Source organism: Fundulus heteroclitus, unplaced genomic scaffold, assembly GCF_011125445.2.
Source record: "Fundulus heteroclitus isolate FHET01 unplaced genomic scaffold, MU-UCD_Fhet_4.1 scaffold_45, whole genome shotgun sequence".
NCBI lineage: Eukaryota > Metazoa > Chordata > Actinopteri > Cyprinodontiformes > Fundulidae > Fundulus > Fundulus heteroclitus.
The window spans coordinates 2204711-2213220 of NW_023396868.1; the positions used below are offsets into that span (position 1 = coordinate 2204711).

The following is an 8510-nucleotide window of genomic DNA, read 5'->3' on the forward strand; positions in this document are numbered from 1 at the left end:
AACAGCGTGGTAGAACAAGTTGGAGACAATTTTGTAACAGTCAAAGCAGAAAGATGTGAGCAACCGTGCTCAGCTCAAAAAGCAGAACTAAAAGCATTGACAGAAGCGTGCAAACTAGCAAAAGGAAAAGTAGCAAACATATACACAGACTCGGCTTATGCTCATGGGGTGTGTTATCTGTTTGCTTCTGTTTGGAAACAAAGAGGTTTCAAAAGAGCAGACGGCATTCCAGTACTACATCAAGAACAGTTAAAAGAGCTGATTACATCAATGATGCTGCCATCAAGGCATCAAGATTGAAATAGGTAAAACTAGGTCTCGTCGGAGTCTAGGCGATTACGGATTAAATAAAGGAGTTTATTTAAATCTTATTGGTCAACCAAGAGGAATTCCAGGTGAATTTAAAGCACAACATGAAGTTAAAGCAGGTTTTGAGTGTATTTTACCTCAAATTACTATTAATAAAAATGTTGAATGAATAAATTACATTTACTATAATCAGCAAAGGATGATAAATTTCACAGTTGAAGGATTTATGGCACTGGGAGATCAATTACATGAAACAAGTAGAATGTTAATGCAGAACAGACCAGCCTTATATTGGCTTTTAGCAAGTAAGGAAGGTGTTTGTCACATGTTTGGTAATCAATGCTGTACATATATCCCCATGAACACAGCTCCTAAAGGTTCGTTTAGGATAGTAATGGCTAAACTTATGTGTTGCAAGATTCGAGCCCGTTGGGTGACGGCTATAAGAAGAGACGAGGGGCCAAATTTTAAAATCCTTCGTGGCAGCACTTACGTCTGCAGTCAGCACTTCTCTTCCGAGGAGACCTACGTTTCTGCAAGTGGTCGAAAGAAGTTAAGGAAGGGAGCAGTACCATCTAAATTCCCGTGGAATGATTGGGGCACAGTTAAGAGTACAGTATTTAAATTGGTAATAAATTAATAGATAACTTTTACTCAGAACTCAAGAACTTACCTTAAGGGGTTCATGCTAACTCTTTCTTTAAATAGTGGTTGCTGTTTTAAGTGTGGCAATCACATTGCTTCTTTGAAATGACATCAAAACAATAAATATTTTTATTGTAGGAAGAGGAGAGCAATCTGCAAGGGGAGCAAGAAAACACCTTTCAGCTGACAATGAGATGCCTGTTCCAGGGAGCAGCACAGAGGATTGGTCCCACCTGGAGGCAGTGCAAAATTATCATAACTACAGCTGCCATCCCTCTCCCAGTGATTGTTTTTAACAAATAAACTCCACATTTCTTTCTTAAAGATAATTAAGTTATAAGTTTATTTAGCTTTTCCCAAGATAATTTTAGTGGGTCACCACATACATTTTTATTAGAGCTGTCAAAATCAATTTGTTAATGAAAGGAAATTAATCTGAGAAATTAATTAATTTCTGCACATACAAATGCTTTTAAAAATACTCACCTGTACACTGTGATCGCACACTGTCTCTTTCTCCTGCATTGTTTACATTTCAATTGTTTATTGTTAAATCACTGCTGCACTTTACCCTGTAATTCTCAAGCTAACGAAATTTCGTTCTGTATGCACTCTGTGCATACAAAATGACAAATAAAGTTGTCTAAGTCTAAGTGTCACGATTTGTCTATGGATGAACCCAGAACCACACACGGGACTTAAAATGAAAGTCCCACCAGAGCTCGGCAGCAGGCTCTTCTGTAAGGCAGAGGGGAACCGGAGCAAGGCAGCAGGATAAACAGGACAGGTAAAAGGTAAAATGGACAGAGCTGCTATGAAGTAGCAAGGCTACTATGTGATTACATAGAGCTTTACCTGCAGCACAAGAACACGACAGGCACTCCAGAGCCACGGGGTCCTCTTTCTTATCCAGTGGAAACTAGAAATAGAGACATGCTGTTTTAGGTGAATTTAGCTAATGTTTAATTTATCAAAGCAGCAACATAAAAATTATGACTGCTGGAAACAGCAGATGCAAAGAAGTTTATTTTTCACTCACTGACTACATTTACATGTGTAGAATAATAATCAGTGTTATCAGAATCAAATTACCCCTATGGGACACCATTATTTGGACTAAAAGCTATAAAAATCTGATAAGACACCAGGTCTTGTTGTTTTAATGGCATTCTCAGGCTCAATCCTCCATTTGACTTTAGTCAAGAACACTAATTCGTGCGAGCATGATTTAGCCAAAATATTAAAAACCGAGGAATGCCTATCTATGTAATAAATAACTAAAATATATGAAGTGTGATGTCTGAAGTTTTTCTAAAATCCACGTGTTTTTGGTCAGTTCCTGAAAAATAACAGTATAGGACACAAGGGGTTTGCCATGACAGCAGCATAATCCATAAATACTATAATGAACTGATTATTAGTGTGCATGCAACATTATTGACAGCGTCTTTCTCAGTCTTTGATGTCTATCACTATCACAGTTTCAACAAGAAAGGGCAGAATTATTTTATTAATTGAGGCTCCAGATCTACTGAGGAGACTGGGAAACTCACTGAACCCACAGAGGAATGTTGTGGAATACTGCAAAGTCTGCAATCGCAGTAAAATACTACACAAAAAGAAAAACCTGTAGGGAAAGAGGCTCCTCATTTTTCTTCATAGAACTGTGACCAAGTCGCCAACAGCATTGTCACTGTTCCAAAACAAAGTATGAAAAGGCTCAACATTATACATCAACTATATCCCTGGTGTGACTAATTGGCTAAAAGCTGTGAAACAGAATAGCTGATATAGCAAAAAGCTAGCGTAGCAATATAATGGAGAAATAGAAAACTAATAAAAGACAAAAGTCCTGTTGGTAGCATAGCTATCATTATCCTAGCATCTATGCTAACAACAGAGCTAAGAAGACAAAGCTCTTACCTTCATAATCGAAATAGTATTGTTCCCCAAAGAACTTGTCATCTTTGTCAAGTTTGGAGGCTGGTGTGGCCGGAAGCTTTTGTGCCAATCTGTGCACGTCTCCCAAACGAAATTTGGGTAGATTGGTGAGGGACTGTGTGGAATCCATATGTAAAAACACTACTCGCGGAGAAAGCGGAAATAAAGATACCCTGCTTCACCGCAGAACGGAAGTTGCATGACGTCACCGTGAAAAGGGTCTATTAGGTTGGCAGCGGTGACGAAAATGTATTGTTTGGTAATGCAGGCTGATGAACAATGAAATCAGAAAAATTCAACATATAGCTTATACTATGTGTCTATTAAGTTCTTTATGGTAAAAGTCTTGAAAGTTAAAGGTGATGGTTATGGAAGGCATGAGCCATAATTTATTTGTTTAACATTACCATCATTAACATCATTAAGATCCTTTGTGATGGTGATCAAATATTATTATTATTATTATTATTATTATTATTATTAATAATAATAATAATAATAATAATAATAATAATAATAATAATAATAATAACAGAAATGCATATTTTATGTTAACATTTTAAATAAATATTTTTACTTTGACTGTAAGGTACCTCCAGAATAAAAAATGAATAAAAAAACAACATAATCATCCTAAATGTGTAATATATTCTAGATTGGACTTGAAATTGAAAATACTGCTTTCCAAGGGACAAAAAAATCGTATTATTCTTATTTAAATATTAAATTGAAAAATTTATAAACTTTTAGACTAAATAAATATATAATAAAGACAATATTATATATTATGATAAATACAATATTACATTGTATTCATTTTTTACCTCTAAATATAAAAGGTGGACACATCCTTTTTATTATTTTATTATTTTTTCTGGAATAAAAATCCACACCTTTGGTAAATATCCCCTTTTCAATGAAGAACTGCAGGTCACAAAAGATTACAAACGAATCCATTGCGTGATCAAAAATGTGGGAGTGCACAGTAAAGTACAGAGAAAATCAAATATTTAAACAAATTTAAATGTATACACTGTATGACAACGAGAGCTGCGTTCTTCGAAGGCATATGTGTGCTGGGTCCTTTGAAGGTAACAAGGCAAAGGGCCGTAGTTCCGGGTTGGTACAGACTGACCGGTCAGGTAGCTCCCCCTGCTGTTTGATCAAGGGTACTACCCACAAGTCACAGATCATTTTTTACCGTTGGGGCGGTTGTTTCAAAAGTGAAAATGAAGGCGTAACTTGTAAAGATGAATTTGTGACTCACAGGAGCAGATTCGTGCAGTTGTACTTGTTGATTTGTATTTTTGTCAAGGGAAAATCGTACAAAACGTTCCCTTCGGCCGTACAGCCGCAATGCTTTTGAATACCGTACGTACGGATTTACACATACAATCACTTTATGTGTGTCCGTTAGGCGGTAGTGTACGTACGTGCGCAATACAAGCTCCTACATTTTGCCCGCTTGGTCCAAGTCGGTTCAAGTCGACGTTTCGTACGGGCGTGCTGCCTTCCATGCACCATGTGATGGCGCTCTCTTCTAGATTTAGCGAATCGGGGGGATCGGAGGGGGGGCGTGTACGAAAGGAAGGATAGCTGTACGTTACAATGGCTTATTAGACCACCCAGGATAGCGCCACCAACGTGTCGGAAAGAGCACTGCACGAACCAACTACGGGTGGGAAGGGAAAAGTGGGGAAGCTTTTGCTATTGGCTGAGACCGTGGCTTATTTAATTATGCGCGTTTTTTAGGGGCCAAGGTGTACGGAAGGAGGGATGCTGTACGGAACTGGTTTCATTGCTTTACAATGGCTTATTAGCCCACCCAGCATAGCGCCACCAACGTGTCGGAAAGAGCACTGCACGAACCAACTACGGGCGGGAAGGGAAAAGTGGGGAAGCTTTTGCTATAGGCCGAGACCGTGGCTTATTTAATTATGCGCGTTTTTTAGGGACCAAGGTGTGGGGCATCATTCCAGCACTCTTACCCAGCGAGAGGCACTCTTCCTGGGGAGAGGTCTCTGACCAACACCACCCCCCCAGCCTGGAGGTGGCATTTTGAAATATGTGTAAAAACGTCTGTGAGTAGTGGTAAGAGCTTAACTTAGATTATCATTCATTTTTTTCCTACAGTTTCACAAAATAGCGCAGGTTTTGTCATTGAGATCCTGCCAAAACTTGAAACCGGTGCGATGATTTGTCAAGCCCCCACTGGACTGCCCCAGAGTGCCCAGTGCTTCAGAGCATGTGTTCTAATGGGGTTACAAACTGTAACCTGCTGTACCAAACATTTAGAGATGTTGCCTAATATTTGTCAGAGCTCCAGCCGGGGGGGGGGGGGGGCATCATTCCAGCACTCTTACCCAGCGAGAGGCACTCTTCCTGGGGAGAGGTCTCTGACTGAGACACCCACAGCCTGGAGGTGGGAGATAACATTTTTTTAAAATGTCACATTAGGAGTCTGGAAGCTATATTTGCAAACGGTTTTAATACAAATTTTAACATATCATAATAAGTGGCATTTTGTTTGAGTGCTCGGTGCCTATGATTAGGCAGACTTCCAGAAGGGGGGGCTCCAGTCAAGCACCAGAGTGCTTGACTGGAGCCCAGAGTGCTCTCCCCCAAGAAAGAGGCACTTTCTTGGGGGAGAGGTCTCTGACTGAGACCCCCCCCCCCCCAGACTGGAGGTGGGAGATTGAAAGTTTTTTTCTAATTTCACATTAGGAGTCTGGAAGCTATATTTGCAAACGGTTTTAATAATAATTTTAACATTATATTATAGTGGCATTTTTTTAGGTGAAAAGTGTATATATCGCGGTAGCTGACGTACATATAAAGTGTACATATCGCGGTAGCTGGCGTACATATAAAGTGTACATATCGCGGTAGCTGACGTACATTTAAATTGTACATATCGCGGCAGCTGGCGTACATATAAAGTGTACATATCGCGGTAGCTGACGTACATATAAAGTGCATATAACGCGGTAGCTGGCGTACATATAAAGTGTACATATCGCGGTAGGAGGCGTACATATAAAGTGTACATATTGCGGTAGCTGACGTACATATAAAGTGTACATATCGCGGTAGCTGACGTACATATAAAGTGTACATATCGCTGTAGCTGACGTACATATAAAGTGTACATATTGCGGTAGCTTTCGTACATATAAAGTGTACATATTGTGGTAGCTGACGTACATATAAAGTGTACATATCGTGGTAGCTGACGTACATTTAAAGTGTTCATATTGCGGCAGCTGGTGTACATATAAAGTGTACATATCGCGGTAGCTGACGTACATATAAAGTGCATATAACGCGGTAGCTGGCGTACATATAAAGTGTACATATCGCGATAGCAGGTGTACATATAAAGTGTACATATCGCGGTAGCTGACGTACATATAAAGTGTACATAACGCAGTAGGTGACGTACATATAAAGTAGATATCGCGGTAGCTGGCGTACATATAAAGTGTACATATCGTGGTAGCTAACTTACATTATAAAGTGTACATATCGCGGTAGCTGACGTACATGTAAAGTGTACATATCGCGGTAGCAGGCATACATATAAAGTGTACATATCGCGGTAGGTTATTTTTAATAAATATAACATTGTTTTATGAAGTTCAGCATGTGGCTACCACTGTTACAAACTGTAACCTGTCCTACCAAACATTTAGAGATGTTGCCTAATGTATGTCAGAGCTCCAGCAGGGGGGGGGGGCATTATTCCAGCACTCTTACCCAGCGAGAGGCACTCTTCCTGGGGAGAGGTCTCTGACTGAGACCCCCCCCCCCCCCAGCCTGGAAGTGGGAGATTTTTTTTTTTATTTCACATTAGGGGTCAGGAAGCTATATTTGCAAACGGGTTCAATAATAATTTTAACATTATATTAAAATAAGTGGCATTTTTTTTTAGTTCTGTCTCCAGCATGGGGTGGATACGAATTCAACAGGAGTAGCTCTGCCCAGCCATACCAGGGGCACTAAACTCAAAATATTTTCTAAGTCCTCCAGCATGGGGTGGATACGAATTCAACAGGAGTAGCTCTACTCAGCCATACCAGAGGCACAGACACTCTAGTCTCTGGAGCAAAGTGAGCCTCAGCCATTAGAGGAGTGGGGTCCCTGCCATTTGCGCTGAAGAGAAGGGATTTGTCAGAGATTTGGTCCTACTCACACCTGCCACCAGACCACAGTGGATTTGTGAGATTTCTTTCACGCGATGCCCCTGAGGAGCGGAAGAGCAGGCCATAAGGTTTTCACCTTGTGTACGTTGAGGAAAAATGCTTATCACCAACTTACAAGGACCTTGAGGCAAAGCTAAGAGAGGCTTCCCTGACCGGGAATCGAACCCGGGCCACAGCGGTGAAAGCGCTGAATCCTGACCACTAGACCATCAGGGATGTGCTGGCTGCATTAAACAGAAGGTGTTCCGACAATGTCTTCCATCACACAGCCATACCGCCAACATGACATTGTGCCTACTTAAAGCTATTGTTGGTAATCCTGTTCAGAAAGAGCTCATCATAGCACTGAAACAGCTCTGGTGAAGGTCACTAATGATATTCTCATGGCCTCAGATAATGGACTTGTGTCTATACTTGTCCTGTTAGATCTCAGTGCTGCGTTTGATACAGTTGATCACAATATTCTCCTACAAAGACTTGAACATACTGTAGGGATTAAGGGGAAAGCATTAGGCTGGTTTAAATCTTATCTGTCAGACAGATTCCAATTTGTTCATGTTAATAATAAATCTTCCTCAAACTCTAGGGTCACCTGTGGAGTACCACAGGGTTCAGTCCTTGGACCAATTCTCTTTACTATATATATGCTTCCGATAGGCAAAATTATCAGACAGCATGGGATTAATTTCCACTGTTATGCTGATGATACTCAGCTATATTTATCCATAAATCCTGATGAATCCAATCAATTACTTCGACTGCAGTCATGTCTTGATGACATCAAAAGCTGGATGACTTTAAATTTCCTGCATCTAAATTCTGACAAGACCGAAGTTTTAATCTTTGGGCCAGAGTCCTCAAAAAATAAACTTCTTAACCAATCACTTAATCTGGGTGGCATTAACCTGGCCTCTGGTAATAAAGTAAAAAATCTTGGTGTTATTTTTGACCAAGACATGTCATTTAAATCCCATATTAAACAGGTTTCCAGAGTTTCCTTTTTTCACCTCCGGAATATCGCCAAAATTAGAAACATTCTGTCCAGGAGTGATGCTGAAAAACTGGTCCATGCATTTGTTACTTCAAGGCTGGACTATTGTAATTCTTTACTATCAGGAATTCCACAAAATGCAGTTCAAAGCCTTCAGCTGATCCAAAATGCTGCAGCAAGAGTTCTGATGAAAATCAACAAGAGGGATCATATTTCTCCAATTTTAGCTTCCCTTCATTGGCTTCCTGTTAAATCAAGAATATAATTTAAAATTCTTCTTCTAACGTATAAAGCCCTTCATAATCAAACTCCATCATATATCAGAGCTCTGATTACCCCGTATGTTCCTAACAGAGCACTTCGCTCTCAGACCGCAGGTCTGCTGGTGGTTCCTAGAGTCTCTAAAAGTAGAATGGGAGGCA

At 40.1% G+C, this 8510-nt stretch overlaps 1 non-coding gene across 1 annotated transcript; it reads right to left on the minus strand.

Moving 5' to 3' along the window:
* Positions 1–7241: 7241 nt before the first annotated feature.
* Positions 7242–7313, minus strand: trnae-uuc. The gene has a single exon. It is a non-coding gene; the product is annotated as a tRNA-Glu (tRNA).
* Between the last annotated feature and the right edge of the window lie 1197 nt (positions 7314–8510).